Below are 24,799 nucleotides of genomic sequence, written 5' to 3'. Positions count from 1 at the left end.
GCCTCTCACAATCTTAATGGGTAGAGACTAGGGAGAGTTGGTCAGGCTGGTTTACAGCTAGCTGATGTTGATGCATCCTTGTGGATAGTTTTCTGCCAGTTGAGTTGATGTAATATTTGCCGCAGTCCCTGCATTGGATTTTGTGGACCAAGTCGTTTAATTTGGCAGAAAGAAAGAGCAAGTTATCTCCAGTTTCCTCCCACATTCCAGAGATTGGGTTAGGGTTAGTAAATTGTGAGCATGCAATGTTGGTGCCAGAAGATGAGTAGACTGCCCCCGGCACATCCTCATATGGTGTTGGTCATTGCCACAAATGATGCGTTTCACTGCATGGTTTGACGTTTCAATGCATATGTGACAAATAAAGTTAATCTTTCATCTTTATCTTCTGTATATTTCACACATAGTTTGCTTCATTCTCACATATATGTATGGGTGCCGGAGTGAAGCTATATACCCACCAAAGGAGGTGTAAGGCGCTCCTTTCCTCCACTAGCCTGCAGGTCACTCTTGGGCAAGGTGTAGCACCTGTGTAGCACCCCGATCAGGGTCACGTGAAGCCATGGGAGCAGGTGGCGGATGGTCATATGAGCAGCTGGTGCAGATCACAAGTCCTGGTTATGCGATCACTGACACCAGGCAGACAATCTCTGAAGAGTATTGATAATGGCTGGGATCACCCGTCTTGTAAAGGCACTGCCCAGAAGAAGACAATGGCAAACCACTTCTGTAGAAAAATTTGCAAAGAACAGTCATATGACACAGCACATAATGAATGAATGAACATCAAAGGGCAATGAAGTATCTTCTTCACATATATCATGATAGGGACAAGCTGTGCTGGGCACTGACGGTGAGTGCAGCTGAAAAAGAGATTAACCCGAGGAAACGCAGTGCACTATTTTACTCAGCACACCTGAGAAGAGAATTTGTACAAATATGGAAAGAAGTCAATGGCAGAGTCACAGTTCCACATCTTTTGTTTTCAGTCTAGGGGTACTACTGACTTCCAGACATTTATTAAATAAACCTGTCAAACCAGATGACTGAATAATTGCTGCACTTGTACAATAGATTGTGTTAGTACTGCACATTGCAAGACACACCTTGTTCTGATCTAGTTGTATGTTGGCTTCAAGCCAGGTGGAGACACCCTTCAGAGTAATAATATTTCAACCATTCATCCACATTCAGAATAACTCAGCAGGTGATTAACAAGAAAGAAACTTAGAGGTCCTTAGGCTACTGAGAAGCATATGCGTTTACAGGTGACTGCAAAGGGGGGAAGTACAGAATAATGAGTGATCAAATCTTAAACACAAGAGACTCTGGAGATAGAATAAAATAGTACAACGCAGGAACAAGCCTCTACCAACATACCACGTAGTGTGTGTTTGCATACGTGTGTGCGTGCACGCGCGCGTGTGTGTGTGTGTGTGTGTGAGAGTGTGTGTGTGTGAGAGAGAGTGTGTGTGTTTGTGTGTGTGAGAGTGTGTGTGTGTGAGTGTGTGTGTGTGTGTGTGTGAGAGAGAGAGTGTGTGTGTGTGTGTGTATATGTGTGCGCATGTGTGTGTTCGAGCAGATGGGGCTCGTCAGCCTTGGCCAGAAGCTCATCTAGAAGAAGGAAAACTCCGATTTCAAAGCTCCACATACCCGTGTTCACAGTAAGACAACTCATGTTCTAAGCATTTTCTGGTATTTTCGGTTTGTGTTTTTTAAAACTTTGGTTATTTGTCACTCCTTGCATGCAGTCTTTTCATTGATTAGACCAGAAGACTATAAGACAGAGGAGCAGAATTAGGCCATTCAGCCCATCGAGTCTGCTCCACCATTTCATCATACCTGTTCCCGGATCCCACTCAACCCATCCACCTCTATTCTTGCCATGTCATTTGATGCTCTGACTGGTCAGGAAATGAACAACTTCCACGCTAAATATACCCATAGTCAGTGGCAGAGCATTCCACATATTCGCTACGCTCCAGCTAAAAAAATTCCTCCTTACCTACGCTTTAAAGGGTTGCCCCTCAACTTTGAGGCTGTGCCCTCCAGTTCTGGATAACCCCACCATAGGAAACATCATCTTATTAAGCAGCCTCATGTGTGGCACCTTATCAAATGCCTTCTGAAAATCCAGGTAAATGACATCCACTACCTCTCCTTTGTCCACCCTGCTTGTTACTTCCTCAAAGAACTCTAACAAATTAGGAAAGATTTTCTTTTACAAAAACCATGCTGACTTTGACTTATTTTATCATTGGTCTCCAAGTACCTAAAACATTATCCTTAACAATAGACTCTAATACTTTCTCAACTACTGAGAATTATAGGGTAACTGCCCTATAATTTCCTTTCTCTTTTCTTCTTCCATTCTTAAAGATTCACTTGCAATCTTCCTGTCCTCCGGGACCATACCAGAATCAAGTGATTCTTGAAAGATCATGACCAATGCATCCATTATCTCTCCAGCAACCTCTCTCAGGACTCTGGGATGTAGTCCATCTGGCCCAGGTGACTTATCCACCTTAAGACCTCTGAGTTTGCCTAGCACTTTTTCCTTTGTAATAGCAATGGCACTCACTCCTGCTCCCTGACACTCACAGACCTCTGACATACTGCTAGTGTCTTCCACAGTGAAGACTGATGCAAAGTACTCATTAAGTTCATCTACAAACAAGAGAAAATCTGCAGATTCTGGAAATCCGAAGGGTTTTGGCCTGAAACATCGGCTATTCTTTTTTCCATAGATACTGCCTGGCTTGCTGAGTTCCTCCAGTATTTTGTGTGTATTGCATTAAATTCATCTGCCATTTCTTTGTCCCCCATTACTACCTCATCAGCATCATCTTCCAGTGATCCAATATCAATTCTCACCTCCCTTTTACTCTTCACATAACTGAAAAACTTTTAGTATACTGCTTTATATTATTGGGTAGTGTGCCCTCATCTTTTCCCTTCTTATAGCTTTTTTAGTTGCCTTTTGTTGGATTTTAAAAGCTTCCCAATCATCCAACTTCCCACTCACTTTTGCTACCTTATATGCCCTTTCCTTGGCTTTTATGCAGTCCTTAACTTCCTTTGTCAGCCACGGTTACCTACCCCTGCCGTTTGAGAACAACTTCTTCTGTGGGCCATAGCTATCCTGCGCCTTGTGAACTATTTCAAGAAACTTCAGCCATCTCTGCTCTGCCGTCATCCCCGTCAGTATCCTCCTCCAATCCACCTGGGCAAGCTCCTCTCTCATGCCTCTGTAATCCCCTTTATTCCATTGCGATACTGATACATGCGATTCAGGCTTCTCTCCCTCAAATTTCAGTATGAATTCAATCATATTATGATCACTGTCTTATAAGGATTCCTTTACCTTAAGCTCCCTGATAAGATCTGAATTATTTGACAACACCCAATCTAAGATTGCCTTTCCCCGAGAAGGCTCAAGCACAAGCTGCTCTAAAAAGCCATCGTGTAGACATTCAACAAATTCCCTCTCTTGCAATCCAGCATTTCCCAATGGGGATTTTCCCAATCTCTTTGCATATTGAAGTCCCCCCATTACAATTGTGCCATCACCCTTTATTACATGCCTTTTTCAGTTTCCTTTTCAATCTCAACCCCACTCCTTGGCTACTATTTGGAGGCCTTTTTATGATTCCTATAATGTTCTATTTCACCTTTGCATTTCTTAACTCCAACCACAAAGATTCAACATTCTCTTGTCCTATCCCACCTCTTCCTAAAGATGTAATTCCCTCTCTTACCAACAGAGCCGCACCACCACCTCTGCATCCTGCCTGTCCTTTTGATACAAAGTATATCCTTTGATGTTAAGCTCCCAACTATGATCTTTTTTCAGCCGCGACTCTGTGATGCCCACAATGTCATACCAACCAGTCTCTAATTGTGCCACGAGTTCATCCACCTTATTCCAAATGTTGCGTGTATTTAAGTACAGCACCTTTAGTTCTACATTCTTTGCCTTTTTGAATTTTGCCTCTGTGGTACAATTTAACTCTGCCTGTATTTGTACCCAATCATTGGCTTGTCCTTCCTTACAGTCATGTTACACCCATCATCTATTGTAAACCTTCTGGCTCATCCTCAGCTCCATCATCCTGGTTCCCATCCTCCTGCCATATTGTTTTAAACCACTCCCAGCAGCTTTAGCAAACCTGCCCGCAAGGATATTGTTCTCCCTCGGATTCAAGTGCAACCCCAGAAGGTGTCCCAATGATGCAGAAATCTGAATCCCTGCCCCCTGCTCCAATTCTTCAGCCATGCATTTATCTGCCACCTCATTCTATTCCTATCCTCACAGTCTCGTCACAGAGGCAATAATCCTGAGATTATTACCCTTAAGGTCCTGCTTCTCAGCTTCCTTCCTAACTATCTGTATTCTGTTTTCAGGACGTCCTCCCTTTATCTTCCTATGTCATTGATACCAATATGTACCAAGGCTTCTGACTTCTCACCCTCCCTTTTCAGTATATTGTGGATGTGTTTAGAATCATCGTGCCCCTGGGAGACAAACTACCATCTGTGTTTCATTTGCACATCCACAGAATCACCTTTCTGTCTCCCGAACTATAGAGTTCCCTATTACTGCTACCATCCTCTTCAATTCCCTACCTTTCTGAGCCACAGGGTCAGGCTCAGTGTCAGAGCCACAGCCGCTGTTGCCTCCCCCAGGTAGGTTGCTCCCCCCACCAACAGTTTGCAAAATGGAGTATTTGTTGTTGAGGGGAACGGCCACAGGGGTGCTCTCCTCTGTCTGGCGTTCTCCCTCCCCTCTCCTGACAGTCACCCTTTTATCTGACTGCTATAGGCTGGGGGTACTACCTCCCTGCTGCTTTTGTCTATCTCTTCTTTACTTTCCCTAACGAGCCAAAGGTCATCGAGCTGCAGCTCCAGTTCCCTAACGCGGTCTCTAAGGAGTTGCATCTCGAGGCACCTGGTGCAGATGTGGCCATCAGGGAGGCTGGGAGTCTCCAGGAAATCCCACATCTGACACCCAGAACAGAACACTGACCCTGTTGACATACCTCTCAAGATGTAAGGAAGAAAAAATAAGAAATAAGGAATGAACTTACCTACTTACTTTGCCTCCGTCTGCTGAGCCAAAGCCTTACCCCTCTGACTCAGATCACTCCCATGATGACACTTTGCTAGACCGTACCCCTCTTTTGTGGAGACTGCATTTCTAAAGCTCTTCGCCCAACTTGGACAGGAATGCTCCTACTGCGCCTGTGCCGTACTCCAATCAAAGATTCTACTGTATTTCTTTGTTCTACTGTGAATATCTGTAAGAAAAAGAATCAGGTAATACATGCTGACATATACATACTTGGATAATAAATTTACTATGAACTTTGAACTTCGAACTTTGATCTTCAATTGTCAATGGCATTGTCCACTTAGGGCACATGGCCGGTCAGGAAAGTATCTCCAGTCACTCCATGTGTAATGTGAATGATTCACGTGGCTGCTCACACATCCTCAGGCCACTGGCAACACCTGAGCTGAAATGACCTCTCTTCAACAGACGGTATTGCAGATCCAAGCCTCTTGTGTGTTTGCACTTTTGCTCTCTGCCTTTTCAGCATCTGCAGACTCACACTGTCTGCCCCGTGTTAATTTTATTCTAAAATTTGGTGTGCAGGGAATGCAAGAATAAGCACCATTGTCAGGTGAAAAAAACACAGCTGCCTGATGTTAATCTGACACAGAGAGCCCCCGGACAAGGGGATGAATATTCAGAGTCTACAGCATTTCAAAGTTCAAAGTAAATTTATAATCAAAGTACATACATGTCACCACGTACAACCCTGAGATTCATTTTCCTGCAGGCATAATCAGCAAATCTATAGAGTAGTAATTTTAACAGGATCAACCCAAGAGCAGAAGACAACAAAATGTGCAAATGCAAATGTAAATAAAAAGCAATAAAAAATGAGAACATGAAAGAACAAGAGTCCTTAAAGTGAGATCATTGGTTGTGGGAACATCTCAATCACGAGGCAAGTGAAGTTGAATGTAGTTATCCTCTTTGGTTCGAGAGCCTGATGGTTGAGGGGTATTCACAGTTCCTGAACCTGGTGGTGTGAGTCCTGAGGCTTCTGTACCTCCTTCCCAATGGCAGCAGTGAGAAGAGAGCCTGGCCTGGGTGGTGGGCATCTCGCTGATGGGTGCTGTTTTCCTCCAACACTGTTTTATGCATTTCACACATACACAGGTTAACAAAGTTTCTCTTAAAAGTACAACATTAATTTGAAAAAGTCTAATTCTTAACAGATTTTGCATTGAAACCTATCAAATATTGAAAGCCCTAGATAGAGAGGATGTTTCCAATAGTGGGAGAGTCTAGGACCAGAGGACACAGTCTCAGAAGGGCACCCCTTTAGAACAGAGTTGAGCAGGAATTCTTTTTGCCTGAGAGTGGTGATTGTGTGGATGACAAGTCATTGGGTGAATTTAAAGTGGAGGCTGATCAATCAAGGCATCAAAGGTTATTGGGAGAAGGCAGGAGAATGGGGTTCGGAGGTGTTGTGTATGTGACCTGTTTACACAACAAAGTTATTAATAAAAACGCTGGAGACGGGAACTAAGTTTCATGGTTCTTTACTGGTAGAGTCTGAACTTTGACACACACACACATACAGATCCATACGCGCTTAATAGCACATGAAGCGACGTGTTACTTCAACATAGAGTTTTCCCTTATTATAATGTAGGCTTTACGGTACACTCCTTCCCTTTTATTTTAATAGTGTATCAACTGTTTTGTTTTACTGGGGCACTAAGCTAAACAAATATGTTTACTCTTAACATATAAATGCCTACCATTTGTTTACAAATTATAACAAAGTAAGTTAATAATATCAAATTATATCAAGCCTTTTTTTTACTTTTTACTTTTGGTCTAAGACCCATTTAGAGCTCAAGTCTCTGAGGAGGTCTTCTCTGCCTCTTCGGGTAACGTCTGTTCTGAGACATTCGCTTTGGGGAACGAGTCTCCACAGGTACATCAGGTGGGTCAACAGCACTGGTGACAGGCTTATCTGTAGATGAGGCTGATGTGGTCACATCAGGAGTGTTTGCTTCTATGTCAGGCGAGTCTGGGCAAGGTGCTGTTGAGTTTTTCACCTGAGCATCCAGGATTTGGTCCACATGACGTCTCCATACGTTCTCTCCCACCTCCACTGTATACATCAGTGGCCTGTCTATGGCGGGAATTGTACCCGGCTGCCAATCTTCAGTCCGGTAATCACGTGCAGGAGCTGACTGTCCCACACTGAAGATCCGTGTTGACTTAGCATTCAAGTGTCTGTTCTCCACATCACATCATACATCTGGTTTGAGAAGATCCATGCGGGACCTCAGGTTCCTGTTCAGAAACATCATTGCTGGAGTCTGATTAGTGGTTGCGTGTTCTGCATTACGATAGGCAAGGAGGAAGTTGTCCATCTTGTGTTGTAGTGGTTGATTTTTGCTGTCCATTGCCTTGATGGCTTTCTTGAATGTCTGCACAAATCTTTCTGCCGAGCCATTTGTGGATGGATGGTAAGGGGCAGATGTAAAGTGCTTGATTCCATTGTTCTTCACAAAACTTTGGAATCCTTCAGAGACAAATTGTCGTCCAATGTCTGTGTAGATTTGTTCCGGTATGCCATTCCTGGTGAACATGGCCCTAAGAACTGTAATGGTCTTTTCCGATGTGGTTGTTTTTATTTTGATGACCTCTGGCCATTTGGAATGTGCATCAACAGCGATGAAAAAGATAGAGTCCATCAATGTTCCAGCAAAGTTGATGTTCACCCATTGCCATGGTGATGAGGGTCACTCCCATGGATGGAGAGGGGTTTGTGGTGGTGTGTTCAGGGATCTTTTGACATTCTTGTGAACCTCCTCTGGACCCTCTCCAATGTCAACACAACTTTCCTTCAATAAGGGCCCCATTACTGTTCACACACTACATTATGTGGGACATAAATGACAGAGAAAGAGGTAGTTTAGTGCATACTCAACTTCACCTCCTCTATCTTCTCTCATCTAAATCTAACTGTGTTCCTTTCTGTCTCATCTGCTCACCTGGACTGCTGTTCCCGCTAAGCTGTGTGAGTGTGCAACTGCACAGTAACTAAAATGCTCCCGTGCACATAGCCTTTGTTGCCGCACAGCGAGAAAAAGTTTAAGAAATGTGAAAGATTTTCTTTGTTGTTCTGTATTTCATTATACCCTTCAATTAGTAAGTAAAATTAAAAGCGTGTGAGTTTTTGTTTTTCATTCTGTGTTTATAGCATACATATTACAAATAAAAATCATTTGGAGTGCCATGCCATTTTCAGGCCATATAAAAATATCCTGCTCAGAGCAATGGCTGGTCTATGGAGCTGTAAAAAAAAATAGAGGAAATGTTAGTCTAGACTCCTCTTGAGTTTAACTGTACATACATCAATTACTCCTTGTCTTATGAGTTCTACATTCTCATCACTCTTTGGGTAATGAATGATTGTTGTTGTTACATCCCCTATTACAGTGATTTCCATAAACACAACAGATTCTGCAGATGTTGGAAATCCAGAACAACACACATAAAATACTGGATTTACTCAGCAGGTCAGGCAGCATCTATGAAAATGAATAAGGAGTCTATGTTTCGTACCAAGACCCTTCATCAAGATTTATCCCTTTTGAGTGAGAGTCTTACCCATTCTCACTCATTAACAAATATGCCCACACCTCATTAATGCCTGAGGATTTGATGAGGTGTGGACTCTCCTGGTAGTTACCAGGAAGTACTAGCAGCACGATGGCCAGGGAAGTTAGCGTGCCAAATATCTCTTTATTTATTTATATACTGTAACTTTTATGAACTTTCTAATTAAATTACATCAAGTTCCACTCCCTATCTGCCCTCTACTATTAATTACTGCTTAGTCAACCAGCTATCAGACCACTGAAAAACGATGCTGAAGAGGTAGTAGTAGTGGACAATGAAATAATGGACAGACTGAATTTAGCATCAGTCTTCACTGTGGAAGACACTAGCAATATGGTGGAAGTTCCAGCTGTCAGGGGTCATGAAGTGTATGAAGTTACCATAACTAGAGAGAAGGTTCTTGGAAAATTGAAAGGTTTGAAGGTAGATAAGTCAACTGGACTAGATGGTGTACACCCCCAGAGTTCTGAAGAGGTGGCTGAAGACATTGTGGAGGCATTAGTAATGATCTTTCAAGAATCAATAGATTCTGGAATGGTTCTGGAAGATTGGAAAATTGCAAATGTTACTCCATCCTTCAAGAAGGGAGAGAGGCAGAAGAAAGGAAACCAGAGGCCAGTTTGTCTTACTCAGTGGTTGGGAAGATGGAGTCGATTATTAAGGATGAGATCTCAGGGTACTTGGAGGCGCATGATAAAGTAGGCCATAGTCAGCATAGTTTCCTCTAGAGAAAGTCTTACCTGACAAATCTACTGGGATTCTTTGAAGAAATAACAGGCAGGATAGACAAAGGAAAATTGGTTGATGTTGTGTACTTACATTTTCAGAAGCCCTTTGACAAGGTGCCACCCATGAGACAGCTTCGCAAGCTATGATTGCATGGTATTACAGGAAAGATTCTCGTGTGGATAAAGCAGCGGCTGATTGGCTAGGGGCAAATATTGGGAATAAAGGGAGCCTTTCCTAGTTGGCTGCCAGTGACTAGTGGTGTTTCACATTGGTTGGTGTTGGGACCGATTCTTTTTACATTATATGTCAATGATCTGGATGATGGAATTGATGGCTTTGTTGCAAAGTTCGCAGATTGTAAGATTCAAAATTAAGATGTGCGTTTCTGACAGGTCCGGGTTAAAGTCAAAGGACAAATGTGATTTAATTATGTCTAGGGACAACTGTGATTTAATTATGTTTAGGGACAAATGTGATTTAATTATGTCTGGGTTAAAGTCTGTAAACAAGTGTGATCTAATTAGGAATGCAGAAGCCTTGACAAAATTAACTGTTTGTGGAATCATTGAAGTCCTGAGATATGGACTATTGTTTTACAGAAACGTGTAAAAAAACAACTCCAAATATGGAATGGGAAAACACTGTGTACCTCCCGAGTCAGGGAGGGGAGGGGTAAGGAAGAAGGATAAAACCTGCTGCCCTGTAAGGTTCAGGGTTCCCTTCTCTGAGGGGGCCCAGCTCTGCAGAACTGTTAATAAACTTTGTTTCCTTGAATTTGTCTTGAAGCCATTATTCGGGAGCGTGGCATGTTTCTGACAACTTGGGGGCTAGTCCGGGATCCACACTCCAGCCGTGAGGGGGGCAAGGAAGGACATCGGAGAAGGTGCACCCTGCCGAGTTCGACAGTCCCTGATTCCTTGCTCGTCGCCCCGCGCGGCTTGAGCGAGTGATATCCGGCGGACTCAAGGAAACAAAGAGGGGTTGTCGAGGCAGTTGAGACAGTGAGCGATCGAGTAATTTCTGTGCACAGGACCCAGGTAAGAAATTGAATTCCTGTAGAGACGTAGTACACAAGAATGGTGGAACTGGGGGGTTCCTGCAGGTGATTTCTCCTGTAGAGACGTAGTACACGAGAATTGTGGAACTGCGGGGTTCCTGCAGGTGATTTCTCCTGTAGAGACGTAGTACATGAGAATTGTGGAACTGCGGGGTTCCTGCAGGTGATTCTTCCTGTAGAGACGTAGTACACAAGAATTGTGGAACTGCGGGGTGCCTGCAGGTGAATTCCTGGGCGATCGCGGGAATACAGGTTCCGGAATTGGACAGGAGTGACCGAGCTAGGTGGGTCACGTTCAAATTAAATTCCTGCAGAGACGTAGTGCACGAGAATTGTGGAATTACGGGGTGCCTGCGGGTGGATTGGAACCGAGCAAGTCCTCGAGATGGGGAATAAGGGGTCTAAGAGAGAAAAGGGTAAAGGAAATCCAGGCGCCAATGATGAAAAATACCCCGGGGTACCCCCTGATAGTCCGTTGGGACGGATGTTAGAAAATTGGGATTATGGGAGGCGAAAAGGGAAGTCAAAGAAAAAAATGATACAGTACTGTGAATTCTGGTCCCGCCAGCCGATCCAAGGGTCGGCTGTGTGATGGCCTAAGTTCGGGTCTAGCGAGGATTGGGTACAACAAGCCCTTAATCTGTACGTGAATTCAAAACCTAACGTTAAACCCGAAGAAAGTGATTATGCCCTATGCTGGTTACCAACGACAAATAGTTATAAAGTGAAAACGATAAATGAAGGGGGACAGAAAAAGAATACATGGGAGGTGCTCGACCACCTGCCGCCCCATATGTGCCCCCTACCGCTCCGCAAATCGAAGACCCTGAGACGGAGGTTGGCCAACAGCTGATTCGTGTTGAATTTGTATCGAAAGCATGGCCAAAAAAAAACTGGAAAAACTAGAAGATTGGAATACTAAACCCTTAAGTGAACTACTTAGGGAGGCACAGAAAGTGTTTGTAAGAAGGGATGAAGAGAAGCAGAAGACGGCAAGGATAATGGTCCAGACAGTGCGACAAGTAACCGCAGATAGTAGAGAGAGAGACAGGGACCATGGTTGGATCGAGGTAGTAGCCAGGAGCAAGGATAGATAGATACTTTATTCATCCCCATGGGGAAATTCAACATTTTTTTCCAATGTCCCATACACTTGTTGTAGCAAAAACTCATTACATACAATACTTAACTCAGTAATAATATGATATGCATCTAAATCACTAACTCAAAAAGCATTAATAATAGCTTTAAAAAAAGTTCTTAAGTCCTGGCAGTTGAATTGTAAAGCCTAATGGCATTGGGGAGTATTGACCTCTTCATCCTGTCTGAGGAGCATTGCATCGACAGTAACCTGTTGCTGAAACTGCTTCTCTGTCTCTGGATGGTGCTATGTAGAGGATGTTCAGGGTTTTCCATAATTGACCGTAGCCTACTCAGCGCCCTTCGCTCAGCTACCGATGTTAAACTCTCCAGTACTTTGCCCACGACAGAGCCCGCCTTCCTTATCAGCTTATTAAGACGTGAGGCGTCCTTCCACATCTGACTTCCAATATAACTCGGAGTCCTGCCATGTGCAGAAGTTCGCTGATGACACGGCCATAGTGGGGTGTGTCAGGAATGGACAGGAGGAGGAGTATAGGAAACTGATACAGGACTTTGTGATATGGTGCAACTCAAACTACCTGCGTCTCAATGTCACCAAGACCAAGGAGATGGTGGTGGACTTTAGGAGATCTAGGCCTCATATGGAGCCAGTGATCATTAATGGAGAATGTGTGGAGCAGGTTAAGACCTACAAGTATCTGGGAGTACAGTTGGACGAGAAGCTAGACTGGACTGCCAACACAGATGCCTTGTGCAGGAAGGCACAGAGTCGACTGTACTTCCTTAGAAGGTTAGCGTCATTCAATGTCTGCAGTGAGATGCTGAAGATGTTCTATAGGTCAGTTGTTGAGAGCGCCCTCTTCTTTGTGGTGGCGTGCATGGGCTAAGGAAGGCTTTAAGATGTTTTCACTGCAACGAAGAAGGACACTTCAGGCGCGAGTGCCCCAGATACCGACGGGAAGTGCGCTCATACGCTATGATGGAAGATGAAGACTAGGGAGGTCGGGGGTTCCACCCCTTGGGGATGAATTATCGGCAGGAACCCCTGGTAAATTTAAAAGTAGGTCCCCAAAGGTCAGATACAACCTTTATGGTAGATTCGGGTGCCGAAAGATCTAGCGTAATCCAGATACCTCCCGGCGCCCGAACCGGAACAAAGGTAATGGGAGTATCCGGTATTGGAGGCAAAATAATACAAGTACCTGTTATAGAAAACGTGAAAATTGAACATGAGGATAGGGTAACGGGACAGGACCTACTTTTGTTACCCTCTGCGAGATTCAACCTGCTCGGGCGGGATCTGCAAGTCAGGCTAGGCATCGGGACTGTGCCCAGGAATGGGAAGATAATGGTACAGCTGTTTGCCCTCAGGGAAGAAGACGATAGGAAAATAAGCCCGGAAGTATGGTACCAGGAAGGGAACCGGGGGGGTTTGAACGTCCCCCCTTGCAAATCTCACTATTACCTAACAGTTCGCCAGTACGGAGAAAACAGTACCCTATTTCAATGGAAGGAAGAAAAGGGCTGCAGCCGGTGATTGAAGGACTGATCGCTGACGGACTACTGGAGGAATGTATGTCACCATATAATACCCCAATACTCCCGGTGCGCAAGCCAGATGGGACTTATCGGATGGTACAAGACCTGCGGGGTCTAAATGCAGTTGTCCAGACCCGATACCCGGTAGTGCCCAACCCTTACACACTGATGAGTAAGATCTCCCCTGACCATGAATGGTTCAGTGTAATAGATCTAAAAGATGCATTCTGGAGTTGCCCGCTAGAAGAGAGCAGTCGTGACATGTTTGCGTTCGAATGGGAAAATCCTACGATGGGGCGGAAAAGACAACTCCGGTGGACGGTCCTGCCACAGGGGTTCACCGAATCACCTAACCTATTTGGGCAGGTCTTGGAGCAAGTACTAGCAGAATTCCAATGTGCTCCAGAGAGCCAACTGCTACAGTATGTGGACGATCTATTACTATCCGGGCCAACACAGGAAGGGGCGCAGGAAGACACCATCAGACTACTGAACTTCCTGGGGAAGCAGGGGCTACGGGTCTCAAAGAAAAAGTTACAATTTGTAGAAAAGGAAGTAAGGTATCTGGGACACCGGGTCAGTAAAGGACAGCGATGCATTACCCCAGAAAGGATAGCTGGAATAACGGGAATGTCACTACCACGTACCAAGAAGGAGATACGCACCAGTTAATTTGCGATGCACTTGATATCGAATGGAAGTACCATACCCCGTGGCATCCCCAGAGTTCGGGAAGAGTAGAACGAATGAACAGCACCCTAAAGGCACAACTGACCAAGTTGATGTTAGAAACCAAACTACCATGGACTAAGTGTCTCCCTATTGCCCTTTTAAGAATACGAACAGCGCCCCGCAAGGACATAGGAATATCCCCATATGAGATGTTGTTCGGACTCCCGTATTGGAATAAGGTGGAAGGGTACCCCACGCTACAAGGGGGTGATATCTTTGTAAGGGACTATTTACTGGCACTGTCCCGTTCCTTTGCAGAACTGCGGAAAAAGGGTCTCTTGGCCCAGACTCCGCCGCTCGACTTTGCTTTACATCAGATCGTGCCTGGAGATTGGGTTCTGGTAAGGACCTGGAAGCCGGAGAAGTTACAGCCACAGTGGGAAGGCCCTTTCCAGGTCCTGCTAACAACAGAGGCGGCTGTATGGACAAAAGAAAAAGGGTGGACACACGCATCCAGGGTAAAAGGACCGGTGAAGCCCGAAAGCCGCACTGAGTGGACCTGTGTTCCCGGTGAAGAACCGATGGTGGTGAGGCTAAAAAGGCAGCAAAAATGAACTCTATGTGGACTGTAACATTATTGACTGTAATATATTTGATTCTATATGTCGGGGAAATTGAAGGGAAATGTGACAAGTGCAGAACCGTGGTACGAGTGGGGCAGAGGGTGTTCCCAGGATCATTTGTGTCCCACTCGCATGTGAATGATCGATGCTATGATCTAAGCAAGAGAGAAACATGTTGGGAGAATAGTAAACCTTATTACCAAGTCTATAATAAAGGATACACGGGACGGGGGGGACCATGAGAAGTCTCAGCTGTCACAGGAAAGACCGGAGTTCTTCCTCCTGCATCAGGAGGGTGACCGGAAGCTGGGAATTAAGCTGTTTGATTCATTAAGGAGAGAAACACGGGAGATAAAGGTGGGCGAGTGGGGTGATGAGTGGCCACCGGCTCGCATCATTGAATACTATGGGCCAGCGACCTGGGCCCAGGATGGGTCGTGGGGGTATCGCACTCCTGTCTACATGTTAAACCGAATTATTAGACTGCAGGCGGTGGTGGAAGTGATAACCAATCAAACGGCACTGGCATTGGAGCTGTTGGCAAAACAGCAGAGTCAGATGCGAACAGCAATATACCAGAACAGGCTGGCTGTGGATTACCTATTGGCCTCTGAAGGCGGGGTATGTGGGAAGTTCAATCTTACAAACTGTTGCCTTAAGATAGACGACAGTGGAAAGGCCGTGTTAAAAATATCCGACAAAATTCGGAAACTGGCCCACGTGCCAGTACAAACCTGGAGATCCCTGGGGAACATGAGTTGGCTAGACGGGCTACTGGGAGGTAGTTGGTGGCGCACCACTCTCCTAGTAGCAGGCGGGGGTCTAATGATTCTCTTACTTTTGCCGTGTTTGATTCCTTGTATATGAACACTGATCAGGCGCAGTATATTCCAGCTCCAGGCAGTAGCGAAACCCCATCATGGGACAAACGAGCTAAAACTTATGCTATTAAAGAAGAAAGTGGGCCCCCTGGGAGTGAGAGAAATGCTAGCTGAAACGCACATCTTAAAAAGAGAAAGGGTGGTATTGTAAGATTCAAAATTAAGATGTGCATTTCTGACAGGTCCGGGTTAAAGTCAAAGGACAAATGTGATTTAATTATGTCTAGGGACAACTGTGATTTAATTATGTTTAGGGACAAATGTGATTTAATTATGTCTGGGTTAAAGTCTGTAAACAAGTGTGATCTAATTAGGAATGCAGAAGCCTTGACAAAATTAACTGTTTGTGGAATCATTGAAGTCCTGAGATATGGACTATTGTTTTACAGAAACCTGTAAAAAAAACAACTCCAAATATGGAATGGGAAAACACTGTGTACCTCCCGAGTCAGGGAGGGGAGGGGTAAGGAAGAAGGATAAAACCTGCTGCCCTGTAAGGTTCAGGGTTCCCTTCTCTGAGGGGGCCCAGCTCTGCAGAACTGTTAATAAACTTTGTTTCCTTGAATTTGTCTTGAAGCCATTATTCAGGAGCGTGGCACGTTTCTGACACAGATGACATGAAGATAGGTGGTGGGTCAGGTAGTTTTGAGAAGAGAGGCTTCAGAAGGACTCGGACAGATTAGGAGATTGGGCAAAGAATTGGCAGATGGAATTCAGTGTTGGGGAGTGTATGGTCATGCATGTTGGTAGATGAAATGAAAGGGTTAAGTATTTTCTAAATAGAGAGAAAACACAAATACCTGAGGTGCAAAGGGACTTGGGAGTCCTTGTGCAGGATTCCTAAAGGATAATTTGCAGGTTGAGTTTGTGGTGAGGAAGCCAAATAGATAGATAGATAGATAGATACTTTATTCATCCCCATGGGGAAATTCAACTTTTTTTCCAATGTCCCATACACTTGTTGTAGCAAAACTAATTACATACAATACTTAACTCAGTAAAAAAATATGATATGCATCTAAATCACTATCTCAAAAAGCATTAATAATAGCTTTTAAAAAGTTCTTAAGTCCTGGCGGTAGAATTGTAAAGCCTAATGGCATTGGGGAGTATTGACCTCTTCATCCTGTCTGAGGAGCATTGCATCGATAGTAACCTGTCACTGAAACTGCTTCTCTGTCTCTGGATGGTGCTATGTAGAGTGTCAGAAACGAGCCATGCTCCCGAATAATGGCTTCAAGACAAATTCAAGGAAACAAAGTTTATTAACAGTTCTGCAGAGCTGGGCCCCTTCAGAGAAGGGAACCCTGAACCTTACAGGGCAGCAGATTTTATCCTTCTTCCTTACCACCCCTCCTCCCTGACTCGGGAGGTACATAGTCTTATCCCATTCCATATTTGGAGTTGTTTTTTTACACGTTTCTGTAAAACAATAGTCCATATCTCAGGACTTCAATGATTCCACAAACAGTTAATTTTGTCAAGGCTTCTGCATTCCTAATTAGATCACACTTGTTTACAGACTTTAACCCAGACATAATTAAATCACAGTTGTCCTTTAACTTTAACCCGGACCTGTCAGAAACGCACATCTTAATTTTGAATCTTACAATAAATACCACCCTTTCTCTTTTTAAGATGTGCGTTTCAGCTAGCATTTCTCTCACTCCCAGGGGGCCCACCTTCTTCTTTAATAGCATAAGTTTTAGCTCGTTTGTCCCATGATGGGGTTTTGCTACTGCCTGGAGCTGGAATATACTGCGCCTGATCAGTGTTCGTATACAAGGAATCATACACGGCAAAAGTAAGAGAATCATTAGACTCCGGCCTGCTACTAGGAGAGCGGTGCGCCACCAACTACCTCCCAGTAGCCCGTCTAGCCAACCCATGTTCCCCAGGGATCTCCAGGTTTGTACTGGCACGTGGGCCAGTTTCCGAATTTTGTCGGATATTTTTAACACGGCCTTTCCACTGTCGTCTATCTTAAGGCAACAGTTTGTAAGATTGAACTTCCCACATACCCCGCCTTCAGAGGCCAATAGGTAATCCACAGCCAGCCTGTTCTGGTATATTGCTGTTCGCATCTGACTCTGCTGTTTTGCCAACAGCTCCAATGCCAGTGCCGTTTGATTGGTTATCACTTCCACCACCGCCTGCAGTCTAATAATTCGGTTTAACATGTAGACAGGAGTGCAATACCCCCACGACCCATCCTGGGCCCAGGTCGCTGGCCCATAGTATTCAATGATGCGAGCCGGTGGCCACTCATCACCCCACTCGCCCACCTTTATCTCCCGTGTTTCTCTCCTTAATGAATCAAACAGCTTAATTCCCAGCTTCTGGTCACCCTCCTGAGGCAGGAGGAAGAACTCCGGTCTTTCCTGGGACAGCTGAGACTTCTCATGGTCCCCCCCTGTCCCATGTATCCTTTATTATAGACTTGGTAATAAGGTTTACTATTCTCCCAACATGTTTCTCTCTTGCTTAGATCATAGCATCGATCATTCACATGCGAGTGGGACACAAATGATCCTGGGAACACCCTCTGCCCCACTCGTACCACGGTTCTGCATTTGTCACATTTCCCTTCAATTTCCCCGACATATAGAATCAAATATATTACAGTCAATAATGTTACAGTCCACATAGAGTTCATTTTTGCTGCCTTTTTAGCCTCACCACCATCGGTGCTTCACCGGGAACACAGGTCCACTCAGTGCGGCTTTCGGGCTTCACCGGTCCTTTTACCCTGGATGCGTGTGTCCACCCTTTTTCTTTTGTCCGTACAGCCGCCTCTGTTGTTAGCAGGACCTGGAAAGGGCCTTCCCACTGTGGCTGTAACTTCTCCGGCTTCCAGGTCCTTACCAGAACCCAATCTCCAGGCACGATCTGATGTAAAGCAAAGTCGAGCGGCGGAGTCTGGGCCAAGAGACCCTTTTTCCGCAGTTCTGCAAAGGAACGAGATAGTGCCAGTAAATAGTCCCTTACAAAGATATCACCCCCTTGTAGCGTGGGGTACCCTTCCACCTTATTCCAATACGGGAGTCCGAACAACATCTCATATGGGGATATTCCTATGTCCTTGCGGGGTGCTGTTCGTATTCTTAAAAGGGCAATAGGGAGACACTTAGTCCATGGTAGTTTGGTTTCTAACATCAACTTGGTCAGTTGTGCCTTTAGGGTGCTGTTCATTCGTTCTACTCTTCCCGAACTCTGGGGATGCCACGGGGTATGGTACTTCCATTCGAAATCAAGTGCATCGCAAATTAACTGGTGCGTATCTCCTTCTTGGTACGTGGTAGTGACATTCCCGTTATTCCAGCTATCCTTTCTGGGGTAATGCATCGCTGTCCTTTACTGACCTGGTGTCCCAGGTACCTTACTTCCTTTTCTACAAATTGTAACTTTTTCTTTGAGACCCGTAGCCCCTGCTTCCCCAGGAAGTTCAGTAGTCTGATGGTGTCTTCCTGCACCCCTTCCTGTGTTGGCCCGGATAGTAATAGATCGTCCACATACTGTAGCAGTTAGCTCTCTAGAGCACATTGGAATTCTGCTAGTACTTGCTCCAAGACCTGCCCAAATAGGTTAGGTGATTCGGTGAACCCCTGTGGCAGGACCGTCCACCGGAGTTGTCTTTTCCGCCCCGTCGTAGGATTTTCCCATTCGAACGCAAACATGTCACGACTGCTCTCTTCTAGCGGGCAACTCCAGAAGGCGTCTTTTAGATCTATTACACTGAACCATTCATGGTCAGGGGAGATCTTACTCATCAGTGTGTAAGGGTTGGGCACTACCGGGTATCGGGTTTGGACTACTGCATTTAGGCCCCGCAGGTCTTGTACCATCAGATAAGTCCCATCTGGCTTTCGCACCGGGAGTATTGGGGTATTATACGGTGACATACATTCCTCCAGTAGTCCGTCAGCGATCAGTCCTTCAATCACCGGCTGCAGCCCTTTTCTTCCTTCCATTGAAATAGGGTACTGTTTTCTCCGTACTGGCGAACTGTTAGGTAATAGTGAGATTTGCAAGGGGGGACGTTCAAACCCCCCCGGTTCCCTTCCTGGTACCATACCTCCGGGCTTATTTTCCTATCGTCTTCTTCCCTGAGGGCAAACAGCTGTACCATTATCTTCCCGTTCCTGGGCACAGTCCCGATGCCTAGCCTGACTTGCAGATCCCACCCGAGCAGGTTGAATCTCGCAGAGGGTAACAGAAGTAGGTCCTGTCCCGTTACCCTATCCTCATGTTCAATTTTCACGTTTTCTATAACAGGTACTTGTATTATTTTGCCTCCAATACCGGATACTCCCATTACCTTTGTTCCGGTTCGGGCGCCGGGAGGTATCTGGATTACGCTAGATCTTTCGGCACCCGAATCTACCACAAAGGTTGTATCTGACCCTTGGGGACCTACTTTTAAATTTACCAGGGGTTCCTGCCGATAATTCATCCCCAAGGGGTGGAACCCCCGACCTCCCTAGTCTTCATCTTCCATCATAGCGTACGAGCGCACTTCCCGTCGGTATCTGGGGCACTTGTGCCTGAAGTGTCCTTCTTCGTTGCAGTGAAAACATCTTAAAGCCTTCCTTAGCCCTCCTCCTTGCTCCCGGCTACTACCTCGATCCACCCATGGTCCCCGTCTCTCTCTCTACTATCTGCGGTTACTTGTCGCACTGTCTGGACCATTATCCTTGCCGTCTTCTGCTTCTCTTCATCCCTTCTTACAAACACTTTCTGTGCCTCCCTAAGTAGTTCACTTAAGGGTTTAGTATTCCAATCTTCTAGTTTTTCCAGTTTTTTTCTTATATCTGGCCATGCTTTCGATACAAATTCAACACGAATCAGCTGTTGGCCAACCTCCGTCTCAGGGTCTTCGATTTGCGGAGCGGTAGGGGGCACATATGGGGCGGCAGGTGGTCGAGCACCTCCCATGTATTCTTTTTCTGTCCCCCTTCATTTATCGTTTTCAATTTATAACTATTTGTCGTTGGTAACCAGCATAGGGCATAATCACTTTCTTCGGGTTTAACGTTAGGTTTTGAATTCACGTACAGATTAAGGGCTTGTTGTACCCAATCCTCGCTAGACCCGAACTTAGGCCATCACACAGCCGACCCTTGGATCGGCTGGCGGGACCAGAATTCACAGTACTGTATCATTTTTTCTTTGACTTCCCTTTTCGCCTCCCATAATCCCAATTTTCTAACATCCGTCCCAACGGACTATCAGGGGGTACCCCGGGGTATTTTTCATCATTGGCGCCTGGATTTCCTTTACCCTTGTCTCTCTTAGACCCCTTATTCCCCATCTCGAGGACTTGCCTGGTTCCAATCCACCCGCAGGCACCCCGTAATTCCACAATTCTCGTGCACTACGTCTCTGCAGGAATTTAATTTGAATGTGACCCACCTAGCTCGGTCACTCCTGTCCAATTCCGGAACCTGTATTACCGCGATCGCCCAGGAATTCACCTGCAGGCACCCCGCAGTTCCACAATTCTCGTGTACTACGTCTCTACAGGAAGAATCACCTGCAGGAACCCCGCAGTTCCACGATTCTCGTGCACTACGTCTCTACAGGAGAAATCACCTGCAGGAACCCCGCAGTTCCACGATTCTCGTGCACTACGTCTCTACAGGAATTTAATTTCTTACCTGGGTCCTGTGCACAGAAATTACTCGATCGCTCACTGTCTCAACTGCCTCGACAACCCCTCTTTGTTTCCTTGAGTCCGCCGGATATCACTCGCTCAAGCCGCGCGGGGCGATGAGCAAGGAATCAGGGACTGCCGAACTCGGCAGGGTGCACCTTCTCCGATGTCCTTCCTTGCCCCCCTCACGGCTGGAGTGTGGATCCCGGACGAGCCCCCAAGTTGTCAGAAACGAGCCACGCTCCCGAATAATGGCTTCAAGACAAATTCAAGGAAACAAAGTTTATTAACAGTTCTGCAGAGCTGGGCCCCCTCAGAGAAGGGAACCCTGAACCTTACAGGGCAGCAGGTTTTATCCTTCTTCCTTACCACCCCTCCTCCCTGACTCGGGAGGTACATAGTCTTATCCCATTCCATATTTGGAGTTGTTTTTTTACACGTTTCTGTAAAACAATAGTCCATATCTCAGGACTTCAATGATTCCACAAACAGTTAATTTTGTCAAGGCTTCTGCATTCCTAATTAGATCACACTTGTTTACAGACTTTAACCCAGACATAATTAAATCACAGTTGTCCTTTGACTTTAACCCGGACCTGTCAGAAACGCACATCTTAATTTTGAATCTTACATAGAGGATGTTCAGAGTTATCCATAATTGACCGTAGCCTACTCAGCGCCCTTCGCTCAGCTACCGATGTTAAACTCTCCAGTACTTTGCCCACGACAGAGCCCGCCTTCCTTACCAGCTTATTAAGATGTGAGGCGTCCCTCTTCTTAATGCTTCCTCCCCAACACGCCACCACAAAGAAGAGGGCGCTCTCCACAACTGACCTATAGAACATCTTCAGCATCTCACTACAGACATTGAATGACGCCAACCTTCTTAGGAAGTACAGTCGACTCTGTGCCTTCCTGCACAAGGCATCTGTGTTGGCAGTCCAGTCTAGCTTCTCGTCTAACTGTACTCCCAGATACTTGTAGGTCTTAACCTGCTCCACACATTCTCCATTAATGATCACTGGCTCCATATGAGGCCTAGATGTAACGTTGGCATTCATTTCAAGAGGACTAGAATATAAAAGTAAGGATGTAATGTTGAGACTTTATAAAGCACTTGGAGTATTGTGAACAGTTTTGGGCCCTTTATCTTAGAAAGGATGTGCTGAAACTGTCGTGATTTTTCGTGCCTTACAAATGACCAAGAGACGCAGAAGATTCTTCAAGAAGGGTTAAACTTTAATTTGCAAATCAAAGCTGAGACAGTCATTGAGCTAGTCGCTGATTGCCCACCGATCCTCGGACACAGCATTTTTTATAGCAATCTCCTGGTCCAGTTGCTATAGTTGCATATCACAGGTACTATCTTGTCCCTATTGTTTCTACCCATTGACTTAATCATGTTCTAATCTACATCTCTTTAGCTGCCTCTCATTAACATACTATTGTCTTCTACATTCTTAAGATATATGCATAGCAAATAGCAATACCTCTCATTAACACACCATTGTCATCTTAAGACTTCAGTCTCCTACCAAGTTGGGTACATGCATAGCAAATAGGAAACTCCAAAGCTGACTACATCTCTTAGCTACCTCTCATTAACACATCATTGTCTTCTACATTCCTAGCATTTCACATAGTTTTGGTTACACAGCAAATAATACAAGTTTTATACTCCATAATATTTTATTCTCCAATAAAACTGGAGAGGGTTCAAAGCATGTTCACAAAATGATTGCAGGATTGAATGGCTTATCAAATGAAAAGTGTTTGATGGCTCTAGGCCTGTATTGACTGGAATTCAGAAGAATGAGGGGTGACCTTATTGAAACCTATCAAGTGGTGAAAGGTTTTGATAGAATGGATGTAGAGAGGATGTTTCCTATGGTGAGAGAGTCTAAGACCAGAGGACATAGCCTTAAAACAGAGGAATTTTCATTTAGAACAGAGATGAGGAAGAATTTCTTTAGCCAGAGAGTGGTGAATCTGTGGAATTCTTTGCCACTGACAACTGCTTTGAGGCTAAATCTTTGTGGATATTTAACGCAGAAGTTGGTAGATTTTTGACTGGTCAGTGCATAAAGAGACATGGGGAGAAGGCGGGAAATTGGGACTGAGAGGATCAGCCATGATGAAATGGCACAGCAGACTCATTGGGCTAAATGGCCTAATTCTGCTCCTATATCTTACACTCTTATACTCAATTATAAGGGGTATTGATAAGGTAAATGCAGCAGGCTTTTTCCACTGAGGTTGGGTGAGACTGCAACCAGAGGTCATGGGTTAAGAGTGAAAGGTGAAAAGTTTAAGAGGAACATGAGGAGAAAGTTCTTCATTCAGAAGGTCATGAGAGTGTAGATGAACTCCCAGTGCAAGTGGTGTAGGTGAGTTTGATTTCAATGTTTAAAAGAAATTTGGAAAGGCACATGGATGGGAAGGGTATGGAGGACTATGGTTCTGATGCAGATCAAAGGGACTAGGCAGAATAACAGTTTGGCATAGATTAGATTAGATTAGATTATAAAATACATTTGTATTTCATAATCAGAAATGAATTAACATATTGACAAATGCAGTGTGCAATCCAGTAAAATAATAAAGTCCAATAAGGCCATAAAACAGAAGATCAGAATTAGGATATTTAGCCCATTGAATCTGCTCTATCATTCCATCATGGTTGATTTATTATCCCCCTTAACCCCACTCTCCTGCCTTCTCCCCTTAATGTTTAATGCCCTGAGAAACCAAGAACCAACCAACCTCTCTGCATTAAAGCTATATTTATTAAGGTACAATAAATAAAAAATCAATGAAATACAATAACTAAAACAGTGCTAAAATTAGTTGATTCCTATTTTTGGTCAAGTTTTCACTAGATAGTCACTTGATCCCCTAATTGCATTCAATAAAATATAGTGCATTTAATAGTTCTCAAGACTATGACAAATAATGTACTTCTCAAAAAATGTTCAAAAAAAAGCTGATCGCCAAACTTCGCCAGCTTGGTATCAGCTCATCCCTCTGCAATTGGACTTTGGACTTTCTGACTAACAGACCCCAATCTGTTAAGTTGGACAACCTCTCCTCCATTCTCAACCTGAACACCAGCATGCTTCAAGGATGTGTGCTGAGCCCTCTTCTGTACTCCCTTTTCACCTATGACTGTGTTCCTGTACATGATTCTAACTCCATAATCAAGTTCGCAGATGACACCACGGTAATTGGCCTGATCAGAGGGGATGATGAGACGGCCTACAGCAGGGGTGTCAAACTCATTTTAGGTCACGGGCCGGATTCAGCAAAATGCAGCTTCATGCGGGCCGGATCAGTCGGACGCGTGCGAACGCAGCTTTCGTTGCCTCCGTTTTTTCAGCCTGCTCTCATGTGTCTCAGTCTCTGCTATAACTACAAAGTGTTTCACTTTACAAATTCCGTTTCTTATGAAGAAGACTGCCGAATAAACACTAAAAACCCTGAAAACCTGGTACCTGAATAAACTCAGCATTAGCCATATCATACACCATAGGCACTTCGATTACTGGGGCCAGCTTTAATAGTAATTAGATATTATCTCGCGGGCCAAAGATAATTCCACCGCGGGCCGGATTTGGCCCGCGGGCCTTGAGTTTGGCATATATGGCCTACAGGGATGAGGTCCAGCACCTGGCCGTGTGGTGTGCCGACAGCAACCTGGCCCTTAATACCCAGAAGACCAAGGAGATCATTGTGGACTTCAGGCATGCTAGGAGCCACACTCACGTCCCCATCTACATCAATAGAGCTGTAGTGGAGTGTGTATCAAGCTTCAAATTCCTTGGTGTC

This window comes from Hemitrygon akajei, chromosome 9 (assembly GCF_048418815.1).
Source record: "Hemitrygon akajei chromosome 9, sHemAka1.3, whole genome shotgun sequence".
NCBI classification, from domain to species: domain Eukaryota; kingdom Metazoa; phylum Chordata; class Chondrichthyes; order Myliobatiformes; family Dasyatidae; genus Hemitrygon; species Hemitrygon akajei.
This window is presented reverse-complemented; position numbering follows the sequence as displayed.